Source organism: Parasteatoda tepidariorum, chromosome 3 (assembly GCF_982258835.1).
Source record: "Parasteatoda tepidariorum strain Cologne lab strain chromosome 3, Ptep-v5.0, whole genome shotgun sequence".
Classification (NCBI taxonomy): Eukaryota; Metazoa; Arthropoda; class Arachnida; order Araneae; family Theridiidae; genus Parasteatoda; species Parasteatoda tepidariorum.
In genome coordinates, this window is record NC_141757.1 from 104177209 (window position 1) to 104191121 (window position 13913).

Sequence of the window (13913 nt, forward strand, 5' to 3'; positions counted from 1 at the left end):
AAAAAAATTAATGAAATTTCGACTACCAGAGGATGAAAAATTATTCCCAACTAAACATGGTCCAGCAAACTTGAAAAATAAATGCGAAATGTAATTTCGTGATATAAAAAAAGTGACTCTTGGGGCAATAAAAAACATAATTCGTGAAAGAATTATTATACGAAGCATAATTTCTGGACCATAAGAAACGGCTTCTCATCATTTTTTGTTTAATTTAAAGATATTTTATAAATTACTTTGAGAGCGACACCAATTTATTATATTTATCGTAATTTGAAAAATACTAATATTTTTTAAACATGTTCTCTTAATAATTTTAGATTTGCGATATCTCGAAATTTCAGACAAACTTCTGTTAATATTTCAAAAATCACCAAACTCGAGCATAGAAAAGAAAATTAAATTTCTAATGATTGAATTACTTAAATTATGTAGAATATTTAGATAGTTTAATATTTGGTAAATAGTTTTCAACGTACTTTTAAACTTTTAATATTGAACAAAATATAGTTTAATTTTTGCATTAATTTCCGGAGCAATTTCTTAATGGATGGGGAAAAGCTTAGATAAATCGGAAGGTTTTTTAAAAAATATAGCTATTTGCAGAAAAATATAGCTTTTTGCAATTTGCAAGACTCTTCAGCATCAGCCAAACATTCTCTAGGCTTTTTTAATTACCATCGATAAAGAGCCGACTCAATTTTAGGTTTACGACTACTGATGTTCAACTCCGTAGCCTTGTAGTTTTGAATCCTGAATCAAATACTGAGAGAAATTTGCCTTCGTGGTGGACTAATGACATTTGCATTACACGGTGATGAAAACCACGAAAACCTCCCATGATTGATCGGACTGCAAGGGGACTCTGATCCATAATCCGTCTACCACTAAGGATATTTTACGTCAGCAATGTGGTCTGTGCAAGCCGGTGCCGAGTTTGAATCGACCAGTCATTGCTGGGATTCGAACCCTGTTCACATCATTGCAAGGCGAACTCTCTATGCCCTGAGCCACTACGACTCCTACTAGGCTTATTTTATTTTATTTTATAATCGTCGTTGAACAACCGACCCAATTTCATGGGTTTACAACTACCAATGTTCAACTCCGTAGTCTTGTAATTTTGAACCAATCCAGAAAACAAGGAAACTCCTGGATCAGTGCCCCCAGAGGTATTGATTTGTTACAGGAACATGGAAGACTTTGAAACTCGACAGATTTAACGTGCATCAGTACACGGGGAGTCTTCGGCCTCCGAAGATCGAACTCATGACCTCTTGGACATGGGCCCAGCGCCCTACGACCAGGCTATCCCGGCCCATTTGCCAGGCTTATTGCAATTATTCCATTTATTAGAGAAACTAATTCGCGAAATTTTTTCATTTAATAAAGAAATTAGTTATGGAATATATCATCCATTGCCTAGTTAACATAATTAATTTCAAGCTGTTTGCAATTACCGATAAGCATAATGCTTAATGCAATAAAAGCTAATTAAAAAGGAAGCAGAAAATAGAATGGGCTCTGAATTATTTTCGCGTTCTAAAGAAATATTCAGCAGCACTTAATAATGGTTGTATGTTTAAAAATTTTGATGTGCGTAGAAGTAATTAAGATTTTTTTTCTAATTTTTAAAAATAGCTTATTGAAAAGCGATGCATTTTTTTGTAATTTAGATATAGCATAAAACAATTTTGTGAAACTGCTTAAAATTCCTAATTCATATGAATATGCATTCAATTTTCTTCGCCATTCCTCAACAAAGTACAGAATTATGGAGCAAAGTTTCAGCGTTTCAGTTCTCTCTTTGAAAATTCCCATTCATCTAAAAACTGTATTTGGAGAATATATTGTTTTCTCATTTGTGGAAATGCATCTGAACTTTGAATAAATTTGATTTTCTTTAATCTTTCTAAATCTGAGAAATTTGTGATGTGTACAATGATTTTGAATTCTCATTTTTTGTAGTTATTATTCATACATCAAACTTAAAATAAATTATGAATTTAAGTTATTCTTTGTACTGAAATATGAAACAAAAAATATCGCGTTAAAATTCAAGAGCATCAGTATTCTGAGACTGCATAAACCGTAATCCATCATTTTTAAGGAGGTATCTTTAGTTTGCTGCAAGAAATATTTTAATATTTTTATTTCTGAAGTATCTTAAAAAATAAAATGAATGAATGCGAGCAGTGTTTTTTTTTAGTTTCATTTTTTACTTTTTATCTATGTTTGAAAAGAAATAGGGTTGGAAAGACTACTTGCAAGTAAAACTACACTACTGCGTGGTAATGACATTTCTGGCAAAGAAAAATACTTTAATTCTGCCTAATGAAACCAAAATACACGGTATTTAAACCATTCATTTGATAATTTTTCCATTCATATAGTAAGGATTAACTAGAAATTCGGGTTTAAAAATTACAGTTCTTATGTTGTTGGTTAAAATTACAATTAAAATTATAATTCTTATCTAATTCAAATAAATAGTTTTTATACTAAGTCTTAAGATATGATAAAGTTATCAAATTTCACTACATTTACCAAGTTCTCTTACATATTATAAGCATATTTTATTGCTAGTTTTTCCAAAAACGTTACCAAGCGCTTCGGTAAAATTTATCGAGCTTTTTTGTTCATGTACAAACAGAAACTCTATAAATGTTACCATATTCTAGTAGTTTTGACTAGTTTTTTCTCAAAGTACAATGAAATAAATATGAACAGTGGAGTACTATTTTTTTTTTTTGATTTTCATAAAACTGTAGATAGGAATTATGAAAGTCTATATGAATTCATATTTACGTAAGAGATTTTGTTCAAACTACTTAATTACTTAAAGCTTCCAGTTGATAATCATACGGTAAACATAAAATTTAAAGAAAGAAGTATGAAAACCGTTTTGGTTGAAACCGGTTGGTGGAAGCAGTATTAAGAAGCTCATAATTTTTTTTAAATAACGGAAAAAAGTTTTATTTGAAGTAAACTTTAAAAACCCTCGAATTCTCGAAAATCTAATTCATTCTACTAATAAATTTCATTAAAAAAACTATTAAAACTAAATAGTCACTCCTCAAGTCAGCATCTCTGAAGACTCAAAATTAAAATTTTTAGTTTGAAAATCAATGAAATTTTTGTTCAAAAAATAATAAAGTTTTTTAATACTGAATTCAAACTACAATAAAATTTGTTTAACGAAGTTTTACTTAACAAATCAACTATTTCTTGCAACACATCATTTCACATACTTTATACAACACATCATTTCACATACATTTTTGCAATAAAAAATAACCTTAGCATTCAGAATTATATAACTTTTCTTTCTAAACTTGAGTTGGATCTTGCTAGAAATTAATCTCTTAGCTGTCACTTATATAAAATGAAATTCTGTTGCCTTCTTTGGCAAGCAATAAAATGAGACGGCTTTATCAAAAGAAAGACCTTTTTTCAGTATTTAACTTTTAAATTTTGGGTTAGAATTATAATTTAGGATTAAAATATATTTTGTTAAATATTCTTATCGAGAGTAACTGTGAATAAAGTTTTTTAACTGCATAAATAAAAGGAATGCTTTCAGCATGAAGGATAAAGGATACAAGAAATCAATTATGTTTTTATATCAAATCGTCAGGGTGACCTTTATTAAAAATTACTTCGAAAAAAAATTGGAAAATATGCTTTTGCAAAAGTAAAGAAAATTCCTGATTGTTATTTATAAAATAAAATAATCCATAAATAACTTTTCGCTTGATATTGAAATATTTTGTAGTATAGAAAGAATAATTTTATGGAACAGTTTTTGTAACAAACGAGAATTATTAATCTATAATTATAATTATTAATCCGAAATATTAATCCCTAAAAAGGGGAAAAAAGACGATATTTTACTCCAATTATGATATTATACAATTTATATTATTTTTTATGTTACTATATTTAAATTATCATAGATTTTGGATCTTCTGCAGAATCATTTCTAAAGCCAAAACTATGCTAAAATTATTCTTCGAAAGTAGTACTCTATTGGGAATTTTAAAGTGTATTGATCCATAATACCCTTCAAATATGCTAAACTCTTAATATGGGGCCAAGTTGAACCACATTATCTTAAAAATTAATAATTTTTAAACTTGATTACATGATATTATCCAGAGATACCAGCTTCTCCGGATTCAACAAAGTATTTTTTTTTAAAACGGTGGAGAACTACAAACGAAAATTTGCAGATTTTCTGTTAATTTTGTCTATTTTTTAAAAGGCTCAATGCAGCTTAGCTGTAACAAAGTTTGTGCATCCCACAAGCCTTTGAATTGTTTAGAAGTAGTAGTGAATAAAAACCTTAAAAATCGAATTTACTAAACCAAGAATCATGCATTAAAATGCTAACATTCAAAAATGTTTTCCACTGTCCGGAGCAAGTTGGCGTCTCTGTATTATTAGAAATTTTAATACTTTTATGTGGTGCCTTATCTTAATACCCTTCAAATATGCCGAACCCCTTATATGGTGCTAAGTTGAACCACATTATCTTGAGAATTAGTAATTGTTGAACTTGATTACATGTTAGAAACTTTAAAGCGTGTTGAATAATAAAATTCGAAAATACTGAAACACTTTCTAATAAACTTTTTTTTTACATCTTAAACTTGATTACGCAACAATATAGTTCAGTTTGAACAAAAACATAAATTTTGCACCATGCTATGGCTCAAAAAGTCAATATTTTGGTTCAACGTTCAGCAGATTTTCCTGAAAATGTATGGGTCAACTTAAGCGCAATCAGGGTTCTATTAAAATTCTTATTAAAGTTACATCAAGTTTTAAGCATATCGGCATCGTATTTATGCTCCAACTTTGATTTTTCTATTAAAAATGTATATTCCAACAATTTATATTCATATCCTCCCTAATTTCCTTTAAATAAAGACAATAGTACAGTTTAGTTGAAAATTTTAGTAGTTGGGAGAATTAAGTTGAAAAATATAATACCTCCAATTCAGGTACGATATACGAACGAAATATAATAAAACTCAGTTTCTCGCTAAATGATTTAATGACGCATAAATATTCTTTTAACTTACTCTCATAAAACTGCTAGTTTTTAGGAAGAAAAATCACGTTCTTTTCCTAATGGACTTACTGTGAGACTCTTTAAGGCCATTAAAGGCCTTTTTTAACGGTCAATAAATTACGATAAAGGTCACAGATTGTTGGATGCTTTTTACTTGTATGTTCTGTGTTAGAAAGTCTCTTAAAAAAGGCGTGAAGCAAGATTTTTCAAAGAAGTAACACTGATATCTCAGTTACAGGTTGAGATTAAAAGAGTTGATGATGTTTATAATGTAACTACGACTATCTTTTAAAAAGTTTTTTAAATGCATAAATATTCTTCTGAAGCGTGAACAATAAACGCATGTTTAAATAACGATTTTTTTAGTTTAGGAAATAAACTTTTAACTTTCACTTCTAAACTAAAAGTTAAAGTTAGGCTACTTAAAATAAAATGTTACTTTCATTGTTTATGATTAATTTCTAGTTAGTTCTAGAATTACAATTACAATTACATTTATATGCATATAATAAATTTTATAATTTATTATATGCATATAAAGTGAAAACCATAAAAATTTTGTATTTTATTCCATAAAAATTTTATTTTAGAACTAAAAAGATTCAAAAGAAAAAAATATGGTAAAACTACCGTTGTGTATGGTTAAGGCATTACTTGTAAAAAAAAACTATAATTCTAGTTTATGAAACCAAAATGTACTGTATTTAAACCATTTGGTAATTTTCCATTCATATGGTAACGGTTTACGGGAAATTCTGGTTTTTAAAATTCTAGTTCTCATTACCGCATATTTAGTAAATAATACAAAACTGAAAAGTAAATTTAAGCGAAGAAATTTTTTCCCATGTTCTAAGATATCATGATAAGAATTCAAAATTTTACAAATTTACCACATTTTATCACCTATTTTAAAATCATACCATTTTTTACTTATTTTACAGTAGGTTTCACCATATTCTGGTCATCATTTTTTTCTCATACGAGGAGAAATTGTTTAACATAAATAGAGAAAACTAAGAAAAATGGCAATTTCCTTAAATTAATGCATGGAAAATTTGAAACTAAGGATTTTTGAAATGAAAGTAAAAAACTAAATTTTAATACAAGATTAAATAATATTCGAAACACCTAAAATTGAACCTAGATTTTCTTTAAAGCATCTTGATTATGCTTACAATAAATTATTACATAGAATAATAACAATAAAAAAAAAATTTAAAAATGTTAGTACAATAATTTGTTTAATTGTAAAAAATACAAGAAAGTAAATATAAAATGTGTAATCATGTAAGCGTATGTTTTATAACTTCATTTATCTTACTGGGATAGAATCTAAAGCATGAACACTGTTTAAACCAAATGCAGCATAAAAGAAAAGATTTTAAAAAAGTAACTCACAAGGAAAGTAAGTATTATAAATTTTATTTTAGCAAAAACAAAAATTCAACGTGAATTTGTAATTTTGTTTTGTGAATGCCACGAATTAAATTTACGTTACGTACAGGCTACGTGTTTGCTAAGTATTTATGGTTGAGATTCGTATCTTCACTTAAACTTGCCTAAAATTGTCTAAAACTTTTTCTTACAGAAAAAGAGTGAGACATCGAGAAAAGAAAAAGAGTGAGACATCGATCGAGTAATAGTAACAAATCGTGAGTGATATATCTATTTCTTATATATTCGTAATTGACATTTCATAGTATAATATTTTTAAATTTCCTAAAAAACTTTTCACTCATATTTCTTAATGTACTATTGACACTGTTTATTCTTATCTCGACCCACCCTATTCAAGGGCACGCGAGAGTAGAACATGCATTCTACAGACAAAACATACATTAAACATACATAAAACACATAAAATTACAACAAGAATAAATGGCAAGAATAAAAATTGTTTCTAATTACTAGAAATTTTCAATTTCATGCGTGTTATATACGTTGTATATAAAAACTTTAATAATTTCGTTACTCGTAATATGTAAAGTACTTCACATTATTTAAAAAACAAAAGCTATAATTTTTTATCACAACTCTATCTTGATGTATAAATAAGCTTAAAATATTTTTATTTTTATTACACATAGAGAGTTAGAAATCTTTTTCTTAGTATATATACGAAACATAATTTATTGCTTTAAACTTTATAGGCGGAAACAATTGACAAGAATATAACAGGTAGAAGACAGTTGTATGTGCTTCATATTACGAAAATATAAGAGGAAAAAAATGCTGTAATAACTGTCAGCTGGTGTGCCAGTATAAAACAGCTTATTTCATAGAAAGATAGCCTTACAAAAATTAAGGATTTTTTTGAGTTTTATTTGAGGTGGTTGTGAGGATTTAAGTCTAATTTGAGATTTATTAGAGACTGACTTCAGCAACCTTAAAAAATTAACCATCCCAAGATTTAAAATTAAGGTGTATGAAAAAGTTTTATTTAGACTTGAAGTTGGTTTGAGGTTGACTTTATGAGATGTAATTGAGAATGAAATTGATGCTTATTGATGAGGTTATTTTTGATGAAAAACATAGCCTCATTTTCTACCTCATGTGTATTTCTTACAACTATTAAAAGTCTTCAAAAACGCTTTATTTTTCTGTTATTTAAGAATCGTTTTTCAAGCAGATAAGTTCTGTTATTTTAACAAACTCTGCTATTTAAGCAAAAACCATTTTTTTTACTAAAAAAACTATAAAATATCTATGTCAGCACTGTGGTCGGTTAAAGCCGCGAGTAAAATTCGTATGTCCAGTCAACGCTGGCATTTGAACCTAAATCACCTTATTGAGAGTCGAGTGTTCTGTCCTCTGAGCTGCCAAAACTCTTTTTACCATCATGATGAAAAAATCTGAAACTATCTTCAGCTTAAAAGTATATTGAAATCATGTTTAAGAGTATAAACATATAAAATTATAGAAACCCACATTTAAAAAATTTTTGGTAAATTAACTTACCAAAACATTATAGTTAAAGAAACATAATTATCCGGTAGAGTATTTTAAAATCCACCTAAGTAAAAATTTAATTGCAAAAATTTAAAAATCGAATTTTAACTGATGGTTAACATCCGGTTTTGATTAGGGTGAAAAACAGAGATAAACCTTTCTATCAACAAATCAGGTTTAAACCGTCAAATAAACAGAAAAGGTCGGTAAAAAAAACGATAAATTGCTACAATTCACGGATAACGGTTAATAAAAAAATCTGTGTTTCTCCTTAAACATTTTTTTGTTAAATGTTTTTTTTTTCTGTAGAGGTTACAGTTATTTTTTTTACAATAAGATAGTATGAGATTAAAAAAAAAGAAAAACAATTGTATTGGCACTTTGAGAAGAACATCGCAGGAAAGAGACAGTCGTATTGTGTTCTATAATGAGAAAATATCAGAAATAAAGCAATTGTAGTGGCACCATAAACGTCGCAAGAAAACGACAATTGTATGTGTCTTATATAACAAAAATAAGAGAAAAAACAATGTATAATACATGAAAATTGCAAACCCTAAAAAGAACATTGCGTGAAAGAGAAAGTTGTATTTGTTCCATAATTAAACAGTATTAGAAAAAGCAATAAAATAAGCACTATACAAAGAACATCGCAGAAAAGGGACAATTGTATGAGATCAATTATAAAGAAACATCGCAGGGAACGACGCAATTATATGTGCTCCAGAAGAAAAAAATTGCAGAAAAGAGATATATGTATGTGATCCATAATAAGATAATACCAGGGAAGAAGAATAACATAGAACAGTAAATATTATAATTTTTAAATTTTAAAAAAATCGGAAAATCATGTTGGTACAAATTATAAACCCAAATCTAACAATATTTTCGATATAACTAATAAATACAACTGGAACAAATGTTTGATACAAATGTTCCATATCGGATATTATATGTATATTTTGGCAAATATAATAAACCCAATTAGGACAACATACACCATACAAATAAAAAATTACTTAATCAGAAAATAATTTCGGAACAAGTAACAAACTCACACGAGACAGCTAAACTGGTTCATAGGATGTATTAAAAGAGCGAATAAACCTCAAATCTAATTTGCACTAAAACAATTTGTAAATATCTTTCTCTAAATAAATAGAAACCGTATATCATATAAATATTTTGTTTACTAGAACAGCAAGGGCCCAAAAATAATTGTAAGAAGAAAGATTAATCAAAAAACGTTTTGGCTTTGTCCTCTTTTCGTTTGTTTTAATATTTTCTTTCCTTTTAATTTAGTTCCTTCTTTTTTCGGTTTTCCCTTTAACCACATTATTAACTGTTCATTAACCACAGCAATGTTCCGGGATTTGTAGTAAATACTATTTAAAAACCTATTTATGTATTGTTATAAGACGAAAAGCGTATCTACTATTTAGTATAAATATATTACGTCATTAAGCAGAGAATGCAGTTTAATTCTTTCCTTTGTGTCTATTTAATTGTAACTATTTATGCTTGTTTGAATAACAATAGAAATAGAGTTAAACTTTTTAATTTTTCGCTTTTGTTTACCAGATTATTAATCATCATTTGTAGAAATTTGTTAGTTTTGTGTTTTAAATTTCTTTTCGTTAGCTTATAATATTCATTAATTTTCTTAGCATCGTTGCAAAATATAATGAAAGCATTATTTGTACTAAACTATATTTAGTTATTTCAAATGTAAGTATGTTATAAAAATTTCATTAAAATTAAATTATTTATGCTTAAATTTTTACTTTACATTTTCGAATTACAATTATTACAATTCGGATTACAATTCGAATTACAATTATTTTACAATTCATTATGTTTGTAAAAGGACTCTAAGATGTTTTATTTCTTAAAAAAAAAGAAATTTTTTTTTGTGATTTCAAAACATCGGCCAGTTGGTCAGTTTCTCCTACGTAAAAATTACATAGAATGATTAGAAAACAACAACAAATAAATACCGTTAATAATTGTATGTTAATTTTTTATGCTTATTCTGAACAAATAAGTATATTTTCTCTATTGATTTTGCTTTTTAGCACATATATTATACGTATCTATCTTAGTTTATTTTATACCTATTAAAACAGCCTTAATTTCCATACAAATTTAAAAGAAAATTTTTAATGACAGAAAAAGCTAGCAGCGATTAAATAATTTCAAATTTTTATTGAAATTTTACTCTTCTTAAATAGAATAGGCGTCTTAATGTTCCCGATTTTCTTATTCTCCATGCTTTTCCCCTGCCGTTACCATGGTTTCAATTAATATTGCTTTCTCCCCTCCAGAGTAAGTTTCAGCAAGAAGTTGAAATATTCTGGCGAAGGGAAAAAGTAAGATTTGCGGATACCAGGATAACGGAGAAAATCTGAAGAGAACTATTTATATTGAAAATAGCATAAATTATTTTCTTTGCATAATTTAAACAAATTATTTCAATAAAATAGTTTGTTAGTATTTTACTAAAATGTATTAATAAGAGAGAGCATAGCCATTAATCAACATAAGCTCACCTGTTTATACATGCTACAGTGCGTATTGCACCATGTTCGACATATTGTGCTGCAACTTTTACATTTTTGAGTAAATTAATTCTATATTTTGACACAATTATCTTAAAAGAATAAACTATTAAGAAAGATTTTTTTTGCAATTTGTGGAATTTTTACTGTGTTGTTCTCTCTTAATTGATCTTAAAAATTACACACCACTTTGAAAGCGCCAATCCTATTCCTAAAAAGATTTAAATAAAATTTGGGAAATAATTATAAACTAATTCAAATATAAAGGTGCAAAAAGTTTATTTTTTTCTTTATTGAAATAAAGAAATTTCACGCTTTAACTAAATTAAATTTACTTAAAATAAAAAAAAAGTGTAGTTGAATTTCTGAGTTAAGTGGACTTATTTAAATCTAACAAAGTGGTACACAAACACTTTGAGTAGTTTTAGCAGTTGAAAACATTAATCTTGTTTTTAAAAATGTAGTCTTTTTAAATATTTTTATTCAGCTTAAGATTATTTCTTAAAAGCATTATTATTTATTTTTATGCGAAACTTATGAGTTTTATTTCAAGTGCATCTTAAATATTGTACCATCAAGAAAATCAAGATAGTACTAAAATTCAAAATCCACTTAGCAAGCAAAAAAATATAACTTTAAAAAGTGAACTCACAATGATAATTTGCAAAAGCTTTTTTCAGAAAAATTATTTTCAGACAGCAAGAATAAAAATCTGATCTACATTTCATTAAGATTACCAGTTAACGTTTTATTCCTTTCAAATTAAAACTATTACTTTTTTAGTTATTCATAATATTTATTAATTTTTGAAATTTATTAATCTAAATTACATTTAAAAAATTGCTAATAGGAATATTTACAAATGAAAATGTATTAAATAAATTTTGCTTTTAATTTTATTTTATTAAATTTTTTATTAAATTTTTATTGTTTGGAAAGTAATTTCGTTTTTTTTAATTGAAAATTAAACATGATTTTTTCCATCAATATTTTATTGAATTATATATTGCCAATTTTTCGTCCGATATTTTGGCAATAGCATGATTCTATCCTCATAAAACTTTTGTTCTCTGATGGCAAAAATTGGATCCAGATGATTTGGAGGGATCGAAACAAATATTGTCTACTACACTTTTCTCGCTTCCAGTGATGATGTGCTCTTAAAATTTCTTAATATTTATGAAGCAAATTACAAACTTCAATGCAGCGGTACAAATTTTTTATCATAAAGGCACAAAGATCCCATTTGAGACTTACCTAGTGGTTTCAAATGATCTTGAATGATTTAATAAATTTAATCTCTCGACTATCTTGCACGTTACTATTTAACTATTTCTTCAATTAATGCCTTTATTGTGCCTTATCAGCCTCAGATTGCTTTCCAGAACGAGGAGCATCTTTAACATCAAATTTTCAGGTTCAAGATTTTGCAAGCTAGTTTTTAAACTGGCGTATTATCAAAACATGTTCATACACATCAGATAATTTTTTCTTGCTTTAACAGCAATTTCAACTCTTTGTTAGTAAAAAGGAAAAAATTGCTGAAATTGTTGCTTTTAACTTTTCAAATTTGAAATGGTACCAATTAAAAAGCTACTTCGTAGAATAAATCCTTAAACAGATTTTCAGAATTTTACACAAATCACTTTTTACAATAACATTGTTATATCGGCTGTGAAAATATATGGTAAATGCTGCGTTAGTTCTAAATATTGCAGTCAAAAATACAACCAAGTCCCCTGTTGGGAAAACGGGAAATTATTTTCCGAACAACTCAATATATAATTATTTAATAAAACAAACTAATGAAAGTATATTGATTTGATTTTTCGTAGCATTTGACCGCAGTGGATTAATTACAAAGTGAAACCAATATGAAATTATAAATGAATTGAAACGATTTGTTATCTTATATTATAAGCGTCGTTAAACATAAGACCCAATTTTGAATTTACGACTACCAATGACTTACGAAGCAGTTACTCTACTCTTAATAAATTCTGGAAAAATAAGAACATACCAGTTTCAACAAAAATTAGAATTCTCAATACTAATGCTAAATCTATAATACTATATGTATCTGAGCCATGGCACTGCAACAGAAATGACATGAAAAAACTTATTAACAATTGTAAGAAGAATATAACGTATCAAGTGGTTCCATAAAAGTTTTAATTCATGAACCCTTGGAAAAGCAAAGCAGAAACCAATTGACTTGGAAATTAAAAAACGTAAATTGAAATGGGTTAGTTGTGTTCTACGTAAACCTGAAAAAGGTAAAGTTAAACAAGTTTTTGATTGGAACCCTCAGGGCAATAGAAAAAGAGGAAGACCTGAAAATACTTGGCGCCGGACGTTTGAAAACGAACTGAAGAGCAATAGGAAAGACATGGAGAGAGGTAAAATATCTGGCCACTAATAGAATAAAATGGAAACTTATAACAGAAGCCCTATGCTCCAATTCGGAGTGATTTGTATGTATAAGGGATTAGTGGGTTACAAAAAATGAATGAAATTTCAGTTTCATAACTGCACATAAAATTTGAAATTGTTTTTCAAATATCCTATCATATTTTTTTTAATGAATATCACAAATTATTTTTCTAAAATGCTCACTTTGAGCATAAATTATATTTAACGAAAACACTAGAATTTTTGATTAAAAAAATTGTTAGATAAAGAAAAACAAGCTAATTATAATTAACTAGAGAACTAAATGTTATTGAATGAATAAATTCTTATGAAAAATAAAATTAATTACTCTTTCATTATTATTTATAATTCCTTTCTTCAAAATAATTATTGTTCGAACATCAAAGATTTCTTTTACACGTTTTGCATTGTGACATTAACTCCCTTAATTCAAAAAGAGGGATAGACTAAGTCCTTCAAACATTCTTTCCAGTGAACAATAATTCTAATCAATTAAGCTAATAAAGAGGAGATTTTATTTCATCAATTTATAATAATGTCAAACATTTATTTAATTATTTCATGTTTATTTTTAAGAAATGGTGCTATTTTTAATTCCTATAAAAATTCTGTACTCTTAATTAGTTTTTATTATAATCCGAATTTCGAGTTCTTTTTAAAGATAACAAATAAAATTAAACTCGTTTAATTCAGACAAATTTATTTATGTTTCATTAATGCGAATTTTGGATACTTTTTTTTAAACGTATGTGTAGTAGAAGATCTTTTGTAAAACTGGACATGGTGGAATTTTTTTATTTTTTTGCATTTTATCAAATTTATCTTGACTTTAATCACGCATCTTATTCTCTAATTTTATTACATGTATTTAAAGATTTTTTTTAAATTCAATTGGT